This window comes from Myotis yumanensis, unplaced genomic scaffold, assembly GCF_028538775.1.
Source record: "Myotis yumanensis isolate MYYU_CA2020_CCGP unplaced genomic scaffold, mMyoYum1.0.hap1 SCAF_5, whole genome shotgun sequence".
NCBI lineage: Eukaryota > Metazoa > Chordata > Mammalia > Chiroptera > Vespertilionidae > Myotis > Myotis yumanensis.
Genome location: NW_027223756.1, coordinates 19,533,442 through 19,555,732, shown reverse-complemented (window position 1 = coordinate 19,555,732; position 22,291 = coordinate 19,533,442). Strand labels below are relative to the sequence as shown.

General features: G+C 41.8%; 1 pseudogene; it reads right to left on the bottom strand.

Annotated features, from left to right (window-relative positions):
- Nucleotides 1–21,342: 21,342 nt before the first annotated feature.
- On the bottom strand, nucleotides 21,343–21,889 carry LOC139011605 (ADP-ribosylation factor-like protein 1 pseudogene; annotated as a pseudogene).
- Between the last annotated feature and the right edge of the window lie 402 nt (nucleotides 21,890–22,291).

Sequence of the window (22,291 nt, the reverse complement as noted above, 5' to 3'; positions counted from 1 at the left end):
CTGCATTTGTGTGTGCCTTCTGAGGTCACCTGACTGTGTGTCTCCATGAATGCAGTTTCCCCAAATGGCCTCAAATTGGGTGATTGAGCGAACTGTGTAGGAAGAGCCCCCGTGGATGACAGCAAGGATAGTGGTAGTCCCAGAGAACCACATGGAAAAGTCACCCCACGGTGGCAGCAGCAGCAGAAAGGTCTGGAGATTGGGTGGCTGAGGAGCCTTCTGTTCATGAAGAGGCTTCCTGGAGCAGGCTGCTGGGAAGATGGTGAGAGTGGAGGCTCCACTTTAGAATTTACCCCACAGTTTCATGGGGTAACATTGACCCCAGTGGCCTTCCCTGGATGTTTCTCTGTTGTTTAAGCAACAGAGAACAAATGTGGAAAGAGTGGGGACTTTAGAGCCACGAAGGCCTGGGCTCCACTCTCAGCTCCTGTCCCTCCTGCCTTATATCCTTGGGCAAGTATCATAGAGCCCCCTTTCCCTCCTCTGTGGACCGGCAGTTAGTACCTCCTAGTGCACCTACCTCAGAGTGTGTTGGGAGGATTAAATGAAAGAAGGGAAATAAAGCACCTTGCAGCTAAAAAGCACTCACATATGGGAGCTGTTGATTTTCCTCTTTCCCCAAGGAAGATCCGTGCCCACTATTTGTGGAAATATCCCTTGACCCAAACAGATGCTTTTTCCCCCCCAGTCTTTCTTAAACTCCCTTTGAACTTCTCTGCTCTCACAGAATATGAACTTTGCTTTTCTACATAAATTCTACCCCTTCAAGGAACCAGGGAGACATCTGTTAGCCATCTCTAATGAGAGAAAGAGACAGAGAGAGAGAGAGAAGGGGGGGAGGGGGAGAGAGTGAGAAAGAAGAAGAAGAAAGAGGAGGACTTAATGTAGTGGGATGCTGTAGCTGGCTTATATCATCTTGTGAAAGCTGACTGTTAAAGTTTGTTTGTCATATGCTGTTCTAAGAACTTTACATGTACGAACTTAATCCCCACAAGAGCCTTTTGAGGTTATCATTATTATCCCCATTTTACAGACCAGGGAATAGAGAGAGTGAGTTGCCAAAGGTCATGTGGCTTGCTAGCGACAGAACTGGGATGCAAACTAGGGCAGACTGGCCCCAGAGCCTGCATTCATAGTCAGTTACAACGCCTCCTGAGGGTTCTTGGGAGGATTCAGTGACTTATGTGAAGGGCTTGGCCCAGTGCCTGGTACTTAGTAATTGCTTGATAAATATTAGCTGTTATTATTTATATCAGAGAATTTTAAGTTTTTTTTTTGAGGACCTGACAATTTGATGAAAGCTGTGGATCCTTTTCTGCTAAAAGATGCACAATATGTACAGCACACACACACACACACACACACACACACACACACTCAGTGAGGGTGTAAGGATACTATATTGGGGGTTTCATGGACTCTGCAGTATTCACTGATTCTGGGTCTACCTTCTTGGGCCACATACCATAAATCAGCCAACTGCTCCTCCTTCCCCACACAGTCTTTGAGCCACTGATCCAAAGACAGGGAATGAATTTCCTTTTGTTTCTCCTTTCTCACGGATTACCCACATTTCTTCAACTCCTCTCGGGACGTGTGTTCTCCTCCCCAGCCACTTACCTCCCCTGTGGATGTGCTCTGATATTTGCATAGTGTTTCTCAGTGTGGGGTCCAGAATGGGGTCCTGTTACAGTCTTCCTCATTTTTCCCGATCTCTCTGCCAACTGATATTTTTTCTAGTCTCATTTTGCCTCTGTTGTTATGCCCCCAGGGGGATGTACAAGTTCCCTGGCATCTGGGATATACAGCTGAGCTACTAGTATAGTTTTAACACTGCTAACTTCACACTACACACACCTACAAACACACAACAGGACAAGAATACGTGAACCCGCGTTTCAAAGTTTCTTCACTTGCTTCATCTGAACTTCAATGACCCGGAGGCGTCTACTTTGGCTTCTGCTTCCCTTTTAAACCCTCCTTGTATCTCTGTCCCCTTTCTTAACCCCCCAAACCCCCTGCCAGAAAGCCTACTCTCCAGGCCTTGAGTCTAACTCTTACAAAAGAATAACAACTAATAAAAATTACCTAGCCTTTCTATATGTGTGAAATTTTGTATGTATTATCTCATTTACCTAAACCTGTTCAAGGGAAACCAAAGCTCAGAGAGGTTAAGTAACTTGCCTAAGGCTTCACTGCTAATCACCAGCTATGCTAGAACCGTGTTTATAAGATTTAAAGGGATTTCAGTCACTGGGCGCTGGGGAAATCCTTGCAGGCAGAGAATTTTCCCAGATTTCACAAATGCTGCCACACAGGTCTTTCTTTCCGCACCAGCCTTGTGGCTCACTGACTAGGTAGGTACAGGCTGTGGCCCATATTCCCTTCCCTCCAACCTCTGGAGGAAATGGGGCTGTGAGCTCCCTTAGAGAAAATAAAGCCAGCCTTCTTTGCGAAGGTCCCTGAGCTGGATTTCTGATAGTCCAGAAAGCACTTTACATAAGAAACAGTGTTGAATGCCTGACAGGTTAGGCATCTTTCCAACTTCTGTGGCTTACCAACGGCCCCTAGTGGTCAGTGGCTCCAAGTGCCACGAGCCGTGAGCCTTACCTTCTTCCAGGCTGTCTTCTGGCTCTGTGCCCTACAGAGTTTTAAAACTCTGCATTAATTCCTGCTCAATGGGTTTTGCAGTATTAGGACAGAAAAAAATGGCAGTCATAAACTCTGGGCAAAGAGGGTTTTACAATGGGTGATCTAATCGATAATATCAGGGGCCCAGGCTGTCACTAAAGCCTTTCCCACCCTTTATTTTAAACCTCACCCGAGGACATGCTGACAGAGAGAGAGAAGCATTGATTGGTTGCCTTTCATTTTTTTAAAACTTTTTATTGATTAAGGTATTACAAATGTGTCTTTATCCCCCCATTGTCCCCTCATCCCCCCAGTCTTGCCCTCACCCTCACCCCCTGTTGTCTGTGTCCATTGCTTATGCTTATATGCATGCATGCAAGTCCTTTGGCCTTTCGTATACTTTCCAACTGGGGATAAACCCACAACCCAGGTATGTGCCCTAGTGGGAAATCAAACCAGCAACCTTTTGGTGCACAGGATGACGCTCAACCAACTGAGCCACTCCAGCTAGGCAAAGCCTTTTTCCCTTTTTAACATTCCTATTCACAAACCTGGGAGGTAGACAATACCATTATCCTAGTTTAGTTGCTGGGTAAACTGAGTTCAGAAAGGTTAAGTAACTAGGCCACACACTGGTTAACAAGAAAAAAACACCCAGGTTTGTGCAGACACAGGTCTATGTGAACACAGGCTCTGACCTTTGCCAGGATGTTTGAGGTTTGTTGGCATGGCGGTGGTCTGGTCTTTGGAATAATAAGGAAAACTAGCACTAAAGAATTCATTCTGTGCCAGGCACATACTACGTGCTCTTATGTGGAATACCCCTTGGTTCTTCCCAGCCACCATGTAAGATAAACATCTTGAGTGGACAGATGATAATGTGGATTGTTAGCAAGGTCAGTACCGCCAGAGGTCATACAGTTGAGCTGGGAATTAGGACCTAGGTTGTTGGAATCCAAACCAATTACTTTAATTTATATAAATGCTTTGTGTGTGTGTTCTCCTTGTAGCAAACCCAGGTTGTTGGTCCTTAGTACTCACTCACCTAAAACCTTCCCTTCCTCCCCCTGACCAGCTATGTGTTATTGAGAGTTTTGCCTGATAAGAACTCAGGGGACTGTGGAAGTCTGTTGGTCAGTGTCCCTCAGAACATAGACTTGAGGTTGGGAGGAAGTCTGCTCTTCTTTGTGTGTCTGATGCTCTCAGGCATCCTCTCTGACTACTAGTCAGTAATTTCCTAGTCTTGCAGGATCTCAGTTAGGGAGGCAATGGCAAGAGTAGAGTAGAACGGTCATGAGTCAGGAGACACTGCGACAGTTACGAAACCATTCAGGACTCAGTTTCCTCATCCACTAACTGGACACAATAGTGCCTACCTCAGGGCTGTTGCAGGAATGAAATAAGACAAATATATGTGATATTCATAATACAGGGTAAGTCTCGCTACTGTGTGGATAAGCGAGGGAACACACAGTAACTTGCTATGGTTCCTTAGGCAGGTTACCTTAGTCCTGGCCCTTGTTTCATGTTAGCAGGCGAGATTAGGTTGTTTCCCTTGCAGCATAAAGCAATGGACTTAAGGGTTGAAGCAAGAACAATATGCTGTTGGAAGACAGCCAAAGCAAAGAAGTTCCCCTCCCATAGGGATAGAATGGGTGGGAGGAGATGGTGAGAAAGCCTTTCTCTGGGGCCATGCCACCCAAATCCCGTGCCAGGAGAGAATTGAGTCTTGGAAGCAATAAGGGACATCCATGAAGGAATTAATTTGCCTGGAAGGGAATTGTGGTGACTTAATGGCTTTATTAAATCCACGGCTCTCAGTCCATTGATTTCCGTTTACTTTAATGCAGGGCTATGCGGGAACTGTGCCATTACTTTACCTGGCCATATCGATCAGCCAGTATCTCTCCTCCTCTGGCCTAGCATCTGTCCTTCTTCACACATGTCACCATTTTTTTTCTGTCCTCATTTCCCCATCTCTGGGCCGGGCACATGGATGTGGTCCAGGCCAATCCTTTGGATTCCTTGCTAATTGGAATAATGGTGTTGGGCGGATCAATGAGGCCACCACATTCTAGGGCTCTTTGTTCTGGTTATAACTACACCTTGGATTTAAGATTTTCTTTCTGAAAATCAAGCTTTGAAAAATGCTTTTAATTTGGGGGTACTTTTAGATGATTATCCTGTCTAGCCATACCAGGCGTTTTCTTAGGAATGTTTTTCAAACTTTAATGTGCACCAGAATCAGCTGGGATCTTGTATAAAAGGACATATCTGGGCCCAAATATTTTGACTCAGTAGGTTGTTGCTCCCCTCACCCCCTTTTTAAATTGTGGTAAACTTCACATGGCTTAAGCTTAACCATCCTGAACAAGAGAGTGGCATTTAGTACATTCACAGTGTTGCACAATCATTACCTCTAGTTCCAAAACATTTTCCTCAGCCACAAGAGACTGCATATCCATTAAGCAGCCACTGTCCATTCCCCACTCCTCCTAGCCCTTGGCAATCAATAATCTGCTTCCTGTCTTTGTTGAAATACCTGTTCTGGCTATTTCATATGGATGGAATAGTCCAGTATTTGTCCTTTTGCATCTGGCTTATTTCACTTTACATAATGTTTTGAGGTTCATCCATGTGTAGCATGTCTCAGTACTACTTTCCTTTTTGATGGCTGAATAATCTTCCACTGCATGCATATACCACCTTTTCCTTATTCATTTAAATGAGAACCGTTCTTTGTTCTGCAGTAGGTGACCTTTGGTCCACACTTTGGGAATCACGGGCAGTGGTTTCCCTGGGCAGCCTGATACTTCATTGGAGGAGTTTGGAGAGTGCCAGGCCCCAGCTGCCCATTGGGAATGACAGACTTTTGAAATGGATCTCGCAGTAGGTGACCAGAGGATGCCCAGCCAGGCAGGACAAAGCATTGCATCAAGGTATAGAGAGAGACTAGGTAAACAGAACAGTGAAATGTGTGTAAGAGAGAATTGTGTTTATATCCCAACCCTGCTGACAGCGGGCAAGTTACCTCTCTGATCATCCTGTTCCTCATTTGTAACATAGAACAGCATCAGTTTCATAGCATTGTTGTTTGGATTAAATAGGATCATTTATATTAAGTGCCTGGCATAAGACCTGGCGCAGAGTGAGTAACGTGCAGCCCAAAGTGGCTGTGATGTGTATTACTTTTCCAGAAAGGGAGCAATGTGCAGCTGGATCCTGCCATGGGTAACTTGTGCAGACAGAGGGAAATGCTCTCAGCAGGGCTGGCTGCTGTTCCAGAATCCCGTAGCCTCTCCAAGAGAACTCCTGAGAGCAAGACATGGTTCCTGGGGTGGGAGAATCAGGAGACCCATTTCCAGCCTGGAGCGCTTAGTCCCAGCCATAAGGTAGGGTTTTGTTTTTGAAATGAGGTATATAGTCAGAATGAAACAGTAACAAGGCTATGCTGATCAGTGTTATCGTTGCTGATCTGATTTCCCTACTAGACTGTGGGTGTGCGGAGGGCAGGGGTTATGACTGTCTTTTTCATTATTCTGTTTCTAGCTCATGTATAGGGTCTGCAGTCAATATTTGTTGCATGGATGAATGGATGGATGGATGGCTGCTGTGTTGCCTCCCCAGTAGCTCAGTACTCTTTAAATACTTCAGAATCAGTCTCATGTACTGTTGGAGGAATACACTCGGCCTGAGGTACCCTTCTATGAGACTATTTGGATATCTACTCCACAATTCTTAAAAATATGCACATCTTTTTGACCCATAATTTCCACTTCTAAGTATTTAACCTAAGGAAATCCTTAGAGACTCAAAAAGATTATGGCTCAAGAACATTAATTGTGAGATTACTTAGAATAGCAAAAGCAGTAGAAGTAATTTGCTATCCCACAAAAGGGCGATTGGTTAAGTACAGTATGTTTCAAAGCCATAAAAATAATGAAGAAGGTTGTTAAATAACATGAGAAAATGCCCAAATTATGTAATTAGTGAAAGAAAACAAGTCACATGACAATATTTTGATATAATATCATGCTGTGTGTGACTATAACACTGGAAGGATAAATACTAAAATATTACCTTTTGCTCTGAGTGATTAGAAATCATTTTATTTTTGAGCTGTTTGAGCTTTTCTGTAATTTCCAGTGTTTTTACGTTAAACTTGGTCAAAAAAATATAATGGGTGCTATTAGGATTATTTCTAATGAGAATTGGGTCTTAGATCTCTGCATGTGGTATTAAATGGTTCCACGAATCAGGATTGGGAAGGGGCTGGGACAAGGCTTCAGGAAAGGCTTCTGCAACATTCTGAGAGTAGGGCGTGTTGCTCTTGATTTGCTGGGAAAGAGGATGCCCTGACTCCCCTTTCCTGTCCTGCGCTCTAGCCTCTTGCACTTGTTAGTTTCAAACACACCCCGACTATTGTAACTTTTTGTTCTACACGGAGACTGGATCTGTGTTGTGGGCTTCTGACCACTGGGATAATCAGACACCCACTCATTCCAAGAAGATAAATTTAAACCTTGCATGTGCTGAATTGGCCATGCAAATGAATTCTGTCCTGGGTTCCAGAAAATTAAAAGAACGTCTGGTCTGAGAAAGCACGAGTGGAATCAGTGCTTCGCTGGAAAGGGCAACAAGATGACACCTCTTAAGCACTGGCCTTTTAGATTCTCAGGGAACTGATGACAAGTAACTAACCAGCTTTGAAGCTTTGTTCATGGGTCAAGCAGGTCTGTCTGACTTCATCTTCTTGGATGTTAGGTTCTTCCCAGGAGCTCCTGGGCTCTTTACACCAAGGTGTGTCCTCTGGTTGCTCCTATGGGGTTCTTCAATGTGTTGGCATCCTAGGTAGGGACATGATTTGGACCCATGCTGGGACCTCTATAGAATTTACAAATCAACAGTCATGCTATATTGGGGAGTACACCTTAAGGAAGAAGGGGAGGGGCTAAAGGGAGCATGTAGAGAGGAGCATCTAAACTGACATGAGATGTAGTTAGACAGATGGGCAGGAGTTCTTCAGGCCAAAGAGGACATGCCATCAGAGGCAGAGGGTGAGGCTCTGAAAACCCACTGAGGCAGGAGGGGGCCCAGTGTGTGACAGGAAAAGTCCATATCCCCACTTTAGGAAATTCAACGTAGGCAAATCTTTTTATTTGAAATATAGAGGGTGTGCAAAGATGTTGCAGGGACTAGATAATAAAGGGTCTTGTAGTCCATACTCAGGAGTTGTACATTTTTTCTTATAGCTCATAGGTTGTCATTGAAGGATTTTAAGCAAGAGAAAATACTTAGTAATACCTGCACCTCCCCTTTCTGTTAATCTGAGAATTCCCTGAGGGCAAAGGTTTGATTCTGAGTCATGTCGGTGGTTGCCAATATTGATCATAATATTTATAATAATAGCTATTTTTATATTTATCAGAATAGCTAACCTTTTACCAATTGCTTATTATGAATCTTATACTGTATAATTGCTTTATATGATATATTAGGATTCTCCAGAGAAACAGAACCAGTAGGCAGTCTCTCTCTCTCTCTCTATTATAAGGAATTGGATCATGCAATTACTGAGGCTGAGAAGTTCCAAGATCTGTGATCGGTAGGCTGTAAGCCCAGGAGAGCCAATGTCTGAAAGTCGGAGAACCAGGCAAGCTGATGACGTAAGTTTAGTCTGAAAGCTGGCAGTCTTGAGAACTAAGAAGAGCTGATTTTTTTAAAAAATATATTTTATTGATTCTTTACAGAGAGGAAGGGAGAGAGATAGAGACTTAGAAACATCAATGAGAGAGAAACATCGATCAGCTGCCTCCTGCACATCTCCCACTGGGGATGTGCCCGCAACCAAGGTACATGCCCTTGACCGGAATCGAACCTGGGACCCTTCAGTTCACAGGCCGACGCTCCATCCACAGAGCCAAACCGGTTTCGGCAAAGAAGAGCTGATGTTTTGGTCTAAGTTTGAAGGCCACAAAAGTTCAATATTCCAGCTCAAGCACGTTGGTTTTTGTTTTTGTTTTTTGTGTTTGTTTTTTTTTACCGGTAGGAGGAATTTCCTCTTATTTGCGGGAGGGTCAGCCTTTCTTCAGGCCTTCAGCTGACTAGGTGAGAGCCCCCATATGAAGGAGGGCAATCTGCTCTACTCAGTCTACTGAATCAATTGTTAATCTCATCCAAAACACACTCATAGACACACCCAGAACAGTGTTATCTGGGCACCCTCCCACCTGCCCTCACCAGCATGGCCCAGTCCAATTGACACACAAAATGAGCCATCACACATGGATTGTATCATTTAATTGATATAATAATCTTGCAAGCTTATTTCTATTTTTATTTTAAAGATGAGGAAACTAAACCTTGGAAGGTTTAAGTCATGTCCATGAATAACAATGGCTGGTAAACGATAAGGCTAGGATTTCAACCCAGATAACTGAGTCCTACAGTCACATACTTAACTGTTATGCTGTAATAAATGTTTTAAAATTGATTATTTATAGGCTTCATATATAGAAATTTAACAAAAATATAATCACTAATAATTGAGTAATTATATTAGAAACCATTAATTTCCATAGAATGAGTAAATACATGCACTTTTAACATCTGCCTTTCAATGAATCCCTGTGTTAAAATTTTTTTCTGATTGTAGAGAAGAAAACCAAGATATAGTGAGTAGAGGGTTGCTCAGCAAACACTGGTGAATCTTCTAAAGAATTCAGTTTCTCTTTCACAATGAGTGTCCTAGTCATACCATTTGCATTTCAGGGAAAAAAATCAGTACATTCAGATGTGGAGGCAGCCAGGACACTCAGTATTAAGATATCTGTGTTGTGAAGAGAGGAGACAGATGTAACTAGCTCACAGTAAGACTTGATTCTTGGAATGAATAATGCTGTGAAATCATTTCCTGGGGATTGTCTTGAGTGTGTTTGAATGAGGTTAGAGTCAGCTAAGCTCATTCCAGAGTCCCAGGAGTCATAGGCTCTGTGGGTTGATTATCCCTAATAAAGTGGCATATCCAAAAAACGTACCTTGCAAATCAAATCTTACTTTCCTATTGATTACCATGCTTCACTAAGATATCCTTTCGTGAGCATCACTATATTTTCTCCCTCTCTCATTCAGTTTTATGGATAGTTTTTAATCTTTCAAATACATGCCTACCTGTAAGAGAGTGCTCCGGATTTGAAGCGTTGCTTTGGAAAAGCAAATTTGCCCTCATCATTTATTTATTACTAGAGGCCTGGTGCACAAAATTTGTGCATTTGGGGGTGAGGGGGTCCCTCAGCCTGGACTGTGCCTTCTTGCAGTCCAGGAGCCCTTGTGGGGAGCGGGCCTAAGCCCGCAGTTAGACATCCTTAGTGCTGCCGCGGAGGTGGAAGAGGCTCCCGCCACTGCCATTGCACTTGCCCGCAGTGAGCCTGGCTTCTGGCTGAGTGGCACTCGCCTTGTGGGAGCGCACTGACCACCAGGGGTCAGCTCCTGTGTTGAGCGTCTTCTCCCTGGTGGTCAGTGCACATCATAGTGACTGGTCAACCAGTCTACTATCTGCCCCCTGGTGGTCAGTGCACATCATAGTGAGCGGTTGAGCAGCCTTAGCATATTATTAGCATATTACGTTTTGATTGGTTGAATGGACCACCGGATAACCGGACACTTAAAATATTAGGCTTTTATTATATAGGATTATTATTTTCTTTCTTTATTTTTTTACCCTCATAATTTATTATAAGTTGCCATGTTTTTTATTATAAATTTCCTCAAATCAGGGCACACCTGGATTTATAAGAAAACATGGAGAAAACTTCTTAAGGTGTTAGGATTTATTTACTATCCTATTTATCCAATGATTTAATATCTTGACAAATAGATATTGACTGGAATATTATACATACAATGGAATAATATTCAACCTTTATAAAGAAGGAAATTCTGCCATTTGTGACAACATGGATGAGCCTGAAAGACATTATGGTAAGTGAAGTAAACCAGACAGAAAGACAGAGAAAGGCAAATGCTTTATGGTATCACTTATTTGTGGTAGAACAGAAAGTAGAACTCAAGGAAAGCAGAGAGTAGAATGGTGGTTGGCAGGGGGCTGAAGGTTGTGGGAAATGAGGAATAAACTTTCAGTTACAAGATGAATAAAGTCTGAGGATTTAATGTACTACATGGTAACTATAGTTGATAATACTGTATCCTATAATTGAAATTTGCTAAGAGAGTAGAACATAAATGTTTGCATAAAAAAAAGTAATATGTTAGGTGATGGATGTACTGATTAGCTAGATGGTGTGAATTCTTGCATCATATTTACATTTATCAAATCATCATATTATAAACTTTAAGTTATTTTATTTGTCAATTATACCTTAATAAAGCTGGAGAAAAGAGAAATATTTGCATAATCAAGACTGACTGAGCTGATTGGAATGTTGGGACTTTAGTGGCCCAGGCTTCTGAGAAAGGATGGCCTAAGATCGGGTAATTGTCTAATTTGTTATACCCAAGAGGCAGCTGCAGGCTAGAATAAGACCAGTGTTCACCACTTAGGAGAATTCACCGCAGGCAAATCTTTTTATTTGCAAAGAACCGAACCCATACAAGCTGGTTCAAATAAAGGAGCATTTTGAAAGTTTATAGGGGCATTTCACAAAAATGAAGCACAACTAAATACGTTGCTTCAGAAAGGCATATGCTTTCCTGAAAAGGTCCTTAAGCTTGAGTTTGTTCCTTTGTTTGTATTTCTCTCTTTCTGGTTGTATTAAAAAATGTTGATTGGTTTCTCTGTAATACTGCTTTCTAAGATAACTTGTCAGTAAGAACATGAATGAAAATGAGTCCATCCATGACCTTTCAGTGTTTGATTATAACGTTTTCTTTTCTTCGTTCAAATTCTCAAGAAGAGCACTAGTTATATGCTAGACAATCAGTGGCTTTGCTTTGCTTGTGTTGCCTTTTTGTGTGTGTTAAGTTGTATAATTGCCTATGGCTTGCAGGGGATCGCATACTAAAATACACCCACCTTCATTCCCCCTTTCAACAGAGGTTGGGAAGGGATTTCTCTGAGAAGGAAATGTGGGCTTGTCTATATCCCAACTTTATATTCCACAATGAGTCCCAGGAGGACCTCTCTTTTAAGCAGTGACATTGCCTTGAACCACAGAGGTGTCATGTTTCTGCCTTCTGTCATCTATGTTAAGTAGTACTCAAAGCAGGCTGAGAGTTTGTGTGTCAGAATTTAGTTACAGAACAAATGTGTGTGGTCAAGACTCCAGTCCAGCAGGCTTAGGTTCAGAATGGAATCCCAATCTCAGAATTTAGTCAGGCACCGAGGTAGAGATTCTGTCAAACAGATGGGCCAATATGACATGTGTTATGAGAAGGCTTATGACTTAGAGCAGTGGTCGGCAAACTGCGGCTTGCGAGCCACATGCGGCTCTTTGGTCCCTTGAGTGTGGCTCTTCCACAAAATACCACGTGCGGGCACGCACGTACAGTGCGATTGAAACTTCGTGGCCCATGCGCAGAAGTTGGTATTTTGTGGAAGAGCCACACTCAAGGGGCCAAAGAGCCGCATGCGGCTCGCGAGCCACAGTTTGCCGACCACTGACTTAGAGCAATGACTGTAAAATCTAGTATATATATATCCCACGTTCAAAGGCTGTTAAATTGCGTTGTTTACCCATATCTTCAGAAAAAAATCTCTTCTACTGTCGTGGTAAACAACTTGCTTCCCTATTTATAATGGTCTGGCCCTCTAGCAACTTCAGTGCAAAATTATAGCTAATTTGCCTACAAACGTCAGGTGGTCATAATAATCTGGCCACTCAGTGTACATGATGCATTACAATCTCCAGGCCACCCACCCAGATCTCGTCATCTGCTGAGAGAATTCTTTTGAGAAGATCAGGTGGTGAAGTGAATGGAGGGTCAAGTTTGAAAACCTCTGACTTACTAAGCCCTCAGCTTCCTGTACACACTAGATTCTAAGCCAGCCTACAGCACCCGAAGCCTAGGTCCTCTATCTCCTAGTCTAGGGCTCTTACTTTATACCCTCCTGCTGTCTTTCTAGTCAAAGAAAGATATCACAACATTCTTTACTATCAGAGAAGTAGGGTTTGTCTTGGTGTGATGATTAGCTTTTATGCCAGATGGGCAGGCTAGGTAGGATCAGGTTGATATCTTGAGAGTTTGAATTTCGGATCTATGTGTCCATAATAATTGGGCTCTATCAGTCAGAAAAGCTTAGGTTTTAATAAAGTTTTTTTCCCCCAGTTGTAGACAACAACAAAAGTTTGTTTATTGCTGATGTTACATATCAATGGTGGATCTTCTGGGGTCCTTCTATGAGCTTCTCTAATTCCAGGACAAAGGCTGGTTGCTGAGGCAGAGGGAAAGGAGAGCAAGACAAACCTACCTTGGCTTTTAAAGCTTCCACCCAAAGCAACACACATCAGTACAGTTCCTAATTCATTGGCCAAATCAAGCCCTTACTTCATTTAGCGAAAATGTATTCCTACTGTGGACTGGAGAGAAGAGACCCATACCTAAAGCCCAACACAGGGAGTGTGATTCATTTTCTATGACATCTCCAGCATTTAGAGCAATGACTGGCACATGATAGGTGCTTAAAATATGTGTTGCATAAACAAAGGAAGGAATAAATATATGGAAGTTAAATAATTCATATTGCCTGAGGTTAATGTTGGTTCCTGGATACAGTTTTGAAATTATGTTTGTTAGAACCTTTTAGGAAATGACCCCTGAAAGGACTACATTGGGGATAATTGTCTTCAATATAGATTATTTATGATTGGAAATCCCTGGGCTTGAGGAGGATCTGGGCTGCATTTTATATTGGAATAGGGGGTCATTTTTTCATGTTTCTACAAAGGGGATTTAGCAGGTCAGTTTGAATAGTTGTCTGACTCTCAGGATATTAAAGTGTGGGAGGTAGAATGTGGGGGTCGGTCATGGATTTCATAATAGAGCTGAGAGGAAAATAATATTGACTTTGCAGAAGGATGTCATGGGGGTCCCCTTTTAACCAAAATTATTGCTTCTCTTGGGGTTAACATTGGTTCTTACATGAAATGGCCAGACGACTGCACTTAAGTGACTATCTGGGGAGACCTGCTCCCAAATCTAAGGCACATTAAGATTAATGGCCACTTCCAGCTCCCTGCTTTGTCCTCAGTAAGCACGGGTCCTCAGAGCCACTTTATGCCAAGAGAACAAATGTTTGCAAGTGTCTTCTTCCATTTCTGGGAAATCTAAAACCTGGCCATAATTTGGCTAATTCATAGTTGATTATGGGGAAGATAATGAGTAGGGAAAATTGAGGGAGCAGAGGACAGAGTTGCTAGGAAACAGATTTACTTCTAACGTCCAGACAAACTAAAGAAATGGTGTTAATGAAGTCTAGTTACTGACAGTTTCAGTTCCAAGGAAACAGGAATACAGCAGTAGTGTTACGATGAAAAAGCAGCAGACAGAGGCTGGGGCTGGGGGAAGAGCGAGCGCCATGGCTCAGTGCGTGATGGCTCTTCTTAGAGCAGATTTACACAGTATCTGCATAGAGAAACTGGTTAGTGAACACTAGTCAAAATAATTATTAGTCTTATAAATATTTATGTGTAAATATTAAGTTACTGCTGGTGTCTCTTCTTATGGGTTCTAGTTCTTCCACTAACTGCAAACAAGACTTTTACTACTTAAACAATTTCTGAGTCTGTCTCCTCATTCTAGCTCTTCTACATGGATTGTTGTAAGGATCAGAGAGGGCAGGGGTGGGAAAGCAACTTATAAACTTCAATGACTGTTATGCCTACGATGGACATAAGTTGTCCTCATCATTATTGCTAACAGCCATTCCCAGGACCCAGTCATGAACTCTGATCTCTCTTTCCTCAACCCAGCAAACCTGCTGCTGTCTGCGTGGCTCCATCTCTCTGCACCACAATTTGGAGAATTGCCTCAAGAAGGAAGCTGGTGTGAACGGTAGGGTTCCCTGTCCTTGAGGCTCACAGACCTGCATTGGTTTTTGTCTGATGTCTGAACACAATGCTTTGATATATTTTGTTTAGCTTTTACAGCAAAGATTAAGTCTGATGCCAGCTACTCCTTTGAGACTAGAATTAGAAGTTGTCCTAACTCCCTAGGTGCTTTTACTTTATTTTGTTAAGTGACACAAGAAAGAATTCTCCAAGTGAACAGAAACATTAATAAAGTAATTACATTTTGAGATAAGTTCTATTTAAAAAACACACAAAAACCAACAGCAGTACTGAAATAGAGATGAAAGATGGGGAGGTAGGGCAGTATTTTGGACGAGGCTGCATTGAAGATGTTTCAAGTTGAGATTTAAATGAGTAGGACCTTATTTATGTAACGCAGAGTTAGGAGAGGAGAACAAAAAGGCATTCTAAATAGAAGTATAGCCCGGCCAGCAGGCTCAGTGGTTGAGTGTTGACCTCTGGACCAGGAGGACAAAGTTCGATTCCCAGTCAGGGCACACACCCGGGTTGGGGGCTCGATCCCCCATAAAGGAGCATGCAGGAGGCAGCCGATCAATGGTTCTCTCTCATCATTGATGTTTCTATTTCTCTCTCCCTCTTTCTTCCTCTCTGAAATCAATACAAATATATTTTAGAAAATAAAATAAATAGAAGTATGGCCTCTGAATGAGTGATGCTTGCCAACTTTTATGCTGCACAAACAAGAGCTAGAGTGTTTCATTTAATCTGAGTGCTGGCTGTGTTTTAAACTAGATAACTCATTATAAGCGCTACTAAGATGGAGGGGTCTGGAGACCTTGAAAGGGGAGGAATACAGAAGCCAAGGCTGTGCGTAAGGGCTGGGATAGGGAGCAGCGTTTGAGGGTATGTTAGCATGAGTACTATCTCCAAATACTTGAAGGCTGTCGTAGAGAGGATTGGCAGTGCTCAGGCACATGATTGGCAAACTACAGCCCAAGAGTCAAATCCAGCCACATAGCCTGCAAACTAAAGGTAGGTTTTTTACATTTGTAAATGATTACCTTTTAAATGTACAATAAATCCCCACTCAACATAGTCCATTGGTTTTGTGTTTAAGCAAAACGACTTATAACAAAACCAATTTTTACCATAGGCTAATTAGTATAAATGAGTTCAGTTCCTACAGCATCTCATTAGTGTTATCACTAAACATTGTTGAACAAAAATGGCGTTATTGGAGAACCTGCTATACCTACGTTATAGCCTCGATTTTGTCACTTGACCCACGATGCTTTAACTATTTATTATCTGGCCCTTTAAGGAAATGTTCCATCTGCTCTAGATCAATTGCAGGCATTTAATTTGCTGTAGCTAAAGAAATGGGTAGCAAATTGGAATTAAAAGCCCTCTAAAGGGAAGGTATTTTCCTGAATGGGGTGCTGGAGAGACCTTCTTCACAGGTGTCCTCCTTGGCCCTCATCTCACACTGGGTAGTTTTTACCTACTCGGCCCACGCATGAGGAGACAGCATTTGGCTTCTTGAGAAGAATGGGGAGGCGCTGGGCCAACTGGCTAAGAATTTGGTTCTGTGAAATTGGATGGTTTTCTATTTGGCTGAGACAATAGTTTGATTTAAAAACACCCAATTAGTGACTGTAAGTAATACATTGTTTCACTGAATTAAATTGTTTTATCATCCCTCTGACTGGATTTAGAGTATAGATAAAATTCTTGAGGAACAGATTAGTGCCTGAAATGAATCGGTTACAGGTTATCAATGACCAGGGGAAGACTAGTTCATAATCTAATGAACTAGGCTAATTCTTCAGAAACTAGGTACTGAGCCTAGGTATTTCAAAAGGAAAATACTCATTTCAGAGAGCAGTTGTTCCAAAGCAAAATCTAAAAAAAGGTGATGGAACGTCCTGAAATGTGGTATAGACTTTATTCACTTGTTTATCAAATAAGAAGCTCATAGCCTAACGAGAGATAGAGGAACAAAATAGTAAGCATATAGGACATTGACTTAGTTTTTGTATGTATAGTGTTATGTCCACAGTGCTGCAGAACATGGAACAGGCATGTAGCTTGGCTTTGCAGCTTTAAGGGAGGTTAGAGAAAGTTTTCTGGAAAAGATGGCACTTGGAAGAAATCTTAAAGAATGGTTCAAGGTTATTCAGGTAAAGGGAATGGGGCAGCTGTGTTGGTCTATAGAGGGATTTAGGCAGCAAAGAAGCAGAGCCTTGAAAAATTTAGTGCAATTAGAAAAGTTTAGAAAGTTCTGTGTGTCTAGATCAGAGCACTGATTATGAAGCTGGAATGTCAAAAAACAGCAGGGCCACACTATACTGAGGAGTTTGAATTTCATCCCGAGGGCAGTGGGGAGCTACTGAAAGATATCAGAAGTGACATGATTGTATTTGAATTTTAACAAAATTGTTCTGGTAGCACAATGGGGAGTGAAGTAGAATAAGATCAGAGCTTGGGGGCGATGTTAAGATTGCTGTTGCAGTTATCCAAATGACAGATGACAGTGATGTAGGCAGTCATGAGGGTGATGGCAAGAGGGGTATGAAACACCAGGGAGGTCAAATTCACAGGATTAATGATTGCTTGGATGTGTGCAGTGCGGGGAGAGAAGTCAAGAATACCATTCAGATATATCTTAAATGAGATGACCACTATAGGACAGATGCATACAAATTAAATGCAAGGGAAGGGATGGTTAGTCATATAAACAGTACTGAGAACTATGGGAGTAATGACTTGGCAATCGGTGAAGGCTTCATGGAAGAAGTGGTATTTAAGATAAGAGAGAAATGGAATTTTAGTCCCACCCAGCATCAACCCCAGCTCTGGGGAGGGGAGATGGACTGGAGATTGAATTCAATTGCCAATGGCTAATGATTTAATCAGTCGTGGCTATGTAATGAAGCCTCCATAAGGTTCAGAGAGCTTCCGGGTTGGTGAACATGCAGAGGTGCTGGGAGAATGGCATCCTGGGGAGGGCATGGGAGCTCCTCGCCCCTGTCCCCATGCCTTGCCTTGTGCATCTCTTCTATCCGGCTCTTTCTTTTATTATAAACTGGTGATCTAGCAAAGAAAATGCTTCTCAGAGTTCTGTGGGCTGTTCTAGCAAATTAATCAAATTTGAGGCGGGGGGGCGGAGTGGTGCACGGGTCTTAGGAACCTCCGATTTATAAATAGTTGGTCAGGAGGACAGGGAACAACTTGGGCTTGTGACTGGCGTCCGAAGGGCAGGGGTGATGGAGGGCAATCTATGGTACTGAACCCTTAACCTGTGGGATCTGATGCTGTTTCTGCGTAGATCATGTCAAAATTGAATTGAATTGTAGGGCACTACCTGGTGTCCTGAGAATTGCTTGTTGGTGTAAGGAACTCACCCCACATCACATTGGAATTGGTACCAGAATCTGTTTGATTGGTGCTCAGTAAGTATTTGTTGAATGAATGGATATTATTAAATGGTTGAATTCTGGGATGTCAGAGTTTAAGTGCCCTTAAGAGACTAATATAACCATCAAAATTGGCTGATAGAATTCCAGAAAAGAGGCATGACTTACCTATATGTTTTTAATTTATTCATATTGCCCCATACATTCTTTTAGTTTGATAATTTTGACAATGGAGAGCAACCTACAGATGATAAAATATCCATGTTTATAAGTGGCTAATGACAATTTTACTTGTACACGTGAATTATATATGTTATTTTACATGTTACTGTTATTTGAAGTTTTTATCCCTAGCACTTTGGAAAGAGACTTAAGATTCATCTGCTAATCTTTAGTCCTTAGGGGCTGAAAACTAATTATAAAATTATAAGAAAATCTTGTGGTTTTTGTAAGCATGCCATTGAAATACAAAAATAGCATTAGGTTTTATTCATTACTTTCTCTTCATTTTTATCCTCATGATAGCATTACCTGCACTGTCACCATAGCCTGGTAACTGTCTCCCCTTCACTGTACTTTCTACAATCTGTTCTACCTGTGGACAGTTGAAGCTTCATAAATCTAAGCTTTGATTATGTGTTTCCCTACTTAAATGCTTTATCCTGTCTTCAAGGGGCTGCAAAGGGATGCCCAACATGCTTAACCTGGCCCTAGCCAATATTTCCAGCTTTACTTCCACACCCTGCTTACTAGAGGTGCATAGAGACCTGCCGGACCTATCATAGACCAGTGCTTCTCAAATTTTAATGCACACATGAGTCACATGGGAGATCTTGGTACAATGCGTTTTTTGATTCAATAAGCCTGGGGTGGGAACTGGGTTCTTGCCTTCCTAACAAGTTCTTAGGTGATGCTGATAAAGCTACTCTGAGTAGGAGGGCCTGACAATATTATGCACTCATCACCTTTCATTGTCATGAGTTTAGTAACTATCTTTCCTTCACTGGAGAGTAGGTCCCAGAAGGCCATATCAGATCTGTCCATTTCACTGTTAAATCCATTGGGATCTATCAAAATGAATCTGAAATTCTTAATGCTCTGGCTTTGGACAGGGCCTAATTTACTTACCCTTTCCCCTCAGATGACATGCAGTGAACTGAATCCAGAAAGTGACCTTTCCAGGGAGACACCATGAGTTAATGTAGAGCTTGGAGTAAGAACTGGCCTCTGACATAAATAGCTAATGTGGCACAAAAGTTCAAGTGAAGTCTTAGGAGAGGTAGCACGTTATTCAGACCTTGCCCCCCAGGTATTGGGTACTTAGCATAGAACTCCCACTGCAAGATCTTTGGCAAATTGCAAATGTCTGAAGGAAGACAAGAAATACCTCTGGGGCATTTCTCACAGTCCATGGAGGCTCCATAATTAGACTAACAGCATATAGGATAACTAGAGTGTAGCCAATTGAGAAGGATTGACCTGATTCTTCCTTTTTAATTACCTTAATTTTATGCATCAGGTAATTAATTGAATGACTTAGTGATTACAGATGCTTTTTCTATCTCCAGCCAGGAATGAAAAAAAGTTGCATCAGAAACATAGGCAGGAGAAGGAGGGGATATTAGGGTGTGGGCCTTTTGATTGGCATCGGAATGAACCCCTTGTTGTAGTGCAAAACTCACTGTGGTTTTTTCTATCTGAGTAATGTATTTGTCTGTGCAGAAGGAGGAAACTACAGGAAGTTCTCCAAAGCAGCTTCTAGGAATAGAGCAGGGTTTCTCAACTTTGGCACTGTTCACATTCTGGGCCAGATTGTTTTATATTTTAGGGAGCTGTCCTGTCCATGGTAGGATGTTTAGCAGCATCTTTGGTCTCTACTCACTAGATGCCAGTAGCACCCCCACCCCCACGTTGACAATGAAAAATGTTTCCAAACATTTCTCTCTTTCCCTGGGAGAGGAAGGAAGAGCATCATCCCCAGGCAAGAACAGCTGGACTAGACCATTGGTCAGGCTAAGGCTAAGCAAGTCTACAGGGTTGCTGTAACAGCCACACAAGTTGTGCAGTAACAATTCCACGGAGTGTCATTCTCATAAATTTCAATGTTTGGGGCAACTTATTTAAGATTCTGATAATATCTACAACCCAAAGCTCTGGCCTTTAATAATGAACCTTTGTAGGCTAAGAGCCTCCCCCATTTAAATACAACATGAAGAATTTGTAAAAGCTTTGTGCCCATCACAATATCTGGTGACTTTAATATCCAAGAAGGTGATCCATTGGTCACCTTGATCTCCACTAATGTTCTTTTTCTAAAAAAATATATCTTTTTTATTTCCTTCAATGTGAATTTTTTTAATGTGTTGTGAATTCATCAAATATAACCATTTAGGACTGTTTTTACTACCTCTACTAGTATGGACAGATAAATTTACAGGCATTATTTTGAATGTACAGTATACTTCAGTTAGCATAATTTTATGTCGGAGTTATACCATTTGAACTTACATATGGTGTAGTTCATGGGACAAGCTTCTGACACTGAAGTCTCACTTTGAACCCGGCTCCCAGCTTACTAGCAGTTGGGCAAGCCAAGCTATCAACCTAAGACTAGACATGTCCATAAAATGAAAACATTACACTACAACCTGTCCTATCTACATCACAGGGCTCTTGTAAAAATTGACTAGGTATCAATATACATAGAATTTTTTCAACTACAAAGTACTATAAAATAACAATAGCAGATACATCAGTGAAGTTAACTATCAAAATAATTATTTCAACTTCATGCCTATAACCAAAAGCTTTTAAATGAAACAGTTTAAATAAAGTGGTTACTGAGCAAATGAAACTATATTACTCACACTGTGTTCCTAGACTATCCTATTGAGTCTAATTTTTGGAAAAATTTAATTCATTTTAGAGGGAAAAAATCTGAGCTAAGGTATTTATTTGTGTTTATACAAACAATCTGCAACCACTCATTCAAAAATAGGTTTTTTTTCCCCTCGATAAGAGTGCATTCTTTAATAGGACTGTATGTGACTAAGAATTCCACACAAATAGAATATATACCTTAATAATACAATAAAGCAAGGAAGGAATATTTTACATCATACAGACCAGTCAGTTGGTTCAATCACGATGAGCTATCCTTCCAACCAAATACTTATTTTTTAGATTTATTAAAACAAATGCGTAGTCAGTTCAGTATATGCCAACAATCATACACAGCTCTAACATTTAGTAGTGTGAAGCACACGTAACTATTTCCAAAGGGACATAGAAGAGCAGAAGTGATTGGATTACTGTCTGCTCTTTAATGCTTCAACTAACCATTCCATTGCCTCATCAAGGCCAGCGCCTTTGGTTGCTGAAGTTTTGAATATTTGCCCTTTTCGGTCCTTCAAGGCAGGTAACCCAAGTGAATTTACCATCTCTGAGGGAGTCATAGCCTGTTCCATGTCCTGCTTATTTGCAAACAGCACCAAAATGGCTTTTCTCAGCTCTTCTTCCTCCAACATGGCAACTAACTCTGATTTGGAAATGCCAATTCGATCTTGGCCACAACTGTCTACTACATAAATGACAGCATCTGTGTTTGAATAATAACATCCCCAGTATGGCCTGATACTGTTCTGTCCTCCTAAATCACAGACTTGAAATTTAAGGTTCTTGTATGTTACCATCTCAACATTAAATCCAATGGTAAAAAATAGTAGTAACAACCTCTCCAACCTGTAATCTGTACAAAATTGTAGTTTTCCCTGCTCCATCTAATCCCAAAATTAAAATCCTCATTTCCCGGGTTCCAAATAGACTCGAAAATATACTTGAGAAAAAGCCAGCCATGATGAAGCGCCTGTCCGCCCTCGTTGATCGTCAGAGACAGGCCCCGGCCTCGGGCTCAGCGACTCTACTGGATCCCCGATGCCTTGGAAGCCTAGTCAGCCAGCAACTTCCATGTCGGCCACCCGGCATCTCCGCTAATGTTCTTGTCTTCTACTCCACCTCATCCTAGATTTTGTTACCATTAGTAACTGTATCACCTCTAAAGTCTTCAGGCATCTTTCTTTCTGATCACTGACTCCTATGCTTCTGACTTGAGTAATCATCTCGTTTTCCTAACAATATTTTGACCCCAACTGAGGCTCCAGTGCATTGACCTCACCATTTTGCATCACTGACCACAACTCTCTTATCTATATTTGCCTCTTTACCCAGTTCAGACTCTCTGGTCAATCATGTAACTCA